The sequence below is a fragment of the Loxodonta africana genome, unplaced genomic scaffold (genome assembly GCF_030014295.1).
Source record: "Loxodonta africana isolate mLoxAfr1 unplaced genomic scaffold, mLoxAfr1.hap2 scaffold_51, whole genome shotgun sequence".
Lineage (NCBI taxonomy): Eukaryota > Metazoa > Chordata > Mammalia > Proboscidea > Elephantidae > Loxodonta > Loxodonta africana.
Genome location: NW_026975229.1, coordinates 126,244 through 128,713, shown reverse-complemented (window position 1 = coordinate 128,713; position 2,470 = coordinate 126,244).

The window sequence follows — 2,470 nt, the reverse complement described above, 5'->3', positions numbered from 1 at the left end:
ATCCCAGCGACATTTTTAATGAGATGGAGAAACATATCACCAACTTCACATAGAAGGGAAGGAGGCCCTGGATAAATAAGGCATTACTGACAAAGAAGAACAAAGTGGGAGGCCTTACTTTACCTAATTTTGGAACCTATTATACCAGCACAGTAGTCAAAACAGCCTGGTACTGGTACAACAGATACATGGCCCAATGGAACAGAATTGAGAATCCAGACATAGATATATCCACATATGAGCAGCTGATATTTGACAAAGTCCCCAAAACAGTTACATGGGAAAAAACACTCTTTCTAACAAATGGTGCTGACATATCTGGATATCCTTCTGCAAAAAAATGAATCAAGAACCATACATCACACCATGCACAAAAACTAACTCAAAATGGATCAAAGACCTAAATATAAAATCTAAAACGAAAAAGATCATGGCCGAAAAAATAGAGACAATGTTAGGAGCCCTAATACATGGCATAAACATTATACAAAATATTATAAATAATGTAGAAGAAAAACTAGATAACTGGCAGTTCATAAAAATCAAGCACCTATGCTCATCCAAAGACTTCACCAAAAGAGTAAAAAGACTACCGACAGACTGGGAAAAAGTTTTTAGCTATGATATTCCTGATCAGTGCCTGATCTCTAAAATCTACATGATACTGCAAAAACTCAACTGCAAAAAGACAAATAACCCAATTAAAAAATGGGCAAAAGATATGGATAGACACTTCACTTAAGAAGACATTCAGGTAGCTAACAGATAAGGAAATATTTACGATCATTAGCCATTAGATAAATGCAGACAAAACTACAATGAGATTTTATCTTCCAACTAGGCTGGCATTAATGCAAAAAACACAAAATAATAAATTTTGGAGAGGCTGTGGAGAGATTGAAACACTTATACACTGCTGGTGGGAATGTCCAAGGGTACAACCCCTTTGGAAATCGATGTGGCACTTCCTTAAAAAGCTAGAAATAGAACTACCGTAAGATCCAGCAGTCCCACTCCTTGGAATATATCCAGAGAAATAAGAGCCTTTACAGGAACAGATATATGAACACCCATGTTTATTGCAGCATTGTTTACAGTAGCAAAAAGATGGAAGCAACCAAGGTGTCCATCAACAGAAGAATGGATAAATTATGTTATATTCACACAATGGAATAGTATGCATTCATAAAGAGCCATGAGGAATCTGTGAAACATTTCATAACATGGAGGATCCTGGAAGGCATGATCCTGAGTGAAATTAGTCAGTTGCAAAAGGGCAAATATTGCATAAGAGTATTATTATGAGAACTTGAGAAATAGCTTAAACTGAGAAGAAAACATTCTTATTTGGTTACGAGAGGGGGCAGGGAAGGTGGGAGAAGGCTATTCACCAATTAGATAGTAGATAGGAACTACTTCAGGCGAAGGAAAAGTCAGGACACAAAACAGGGAGGTCAGCACAAGTGCACTAAACCAAAAACAAAGAAATTTCCTGAATAAACTGAATGCTTCAAAGGCCAGTGTAGCAGGTGCAGGGATCTGGTGACCATGGTTTCAGGGGACATCTAAGTCAATTGGCATAATAAAATCTATTAAGAAAACATTCTGCATCCCACTTTGAAGAGTGGCATCTGGGGTCTTAAATGCTAGCAAGGAGCCATCAAAGATGCATCAATTGATCTTAACCCACCTGGGTCAAAGGAGAATGAAGAACACCAAGGACACAAGGTAATTACGAGCCCAAGAGACAGAAAGGGCCACATGAACCAGAGACTACATCATCCTGAGACCAGAAGAGCTAGATTGTGCCTGACTACAACCGATGACAGCCCTGACAGGGAACACAACACAGAGCCCCTGACGGAGCAGGAGAGCAGTGGGATGCAGACCCCAAATTCTCATAAGACCAGACTTATTGGTCTGACTCAGACTAGAAGGACCCCAGTGGTCATGGCCCCCAGACCGTCTGTTGGCCCGGGACAGGAACCATTCCCGATGCCAACTCTTCAGACATGGATTGGACTGGACAATGGGTTGGAGAGGGATGCTGGTGAGGAGTGAGCTTCTTGGATCAGGTGGACACTTGAGACTATTTTGTCATCTCCTCCCTGGAAGGGAGAAGAGAGGGTGGAGCGGGTTGTAAGCTGGCAAAATGGACACGAAAAGAGAGAGTGGAGGGAGAGAGCAGGCTGTCTCATTCAGGGGAGAGTAATTGGGAGTGTGTAGCAAGGTTTATATGGGTTTTTGTGTGAAAGACTGACTTGATTTAAACTTTCACTTAAAGCACAATAAAAATTATTTTAAAAAAAGTAATGCCAAACTTTCCCAAGTTTTCTCAGTAAATAAAGGAGGAAGGTTATCTCATTTCATGAGGGAAAGTACAAGCCTGATACAAAAACTTGACCAGGACATCACAAGAAAAGAAAATTGCAGACCAATGCCCTTCATGAACGTACAAAAATTCTTACTT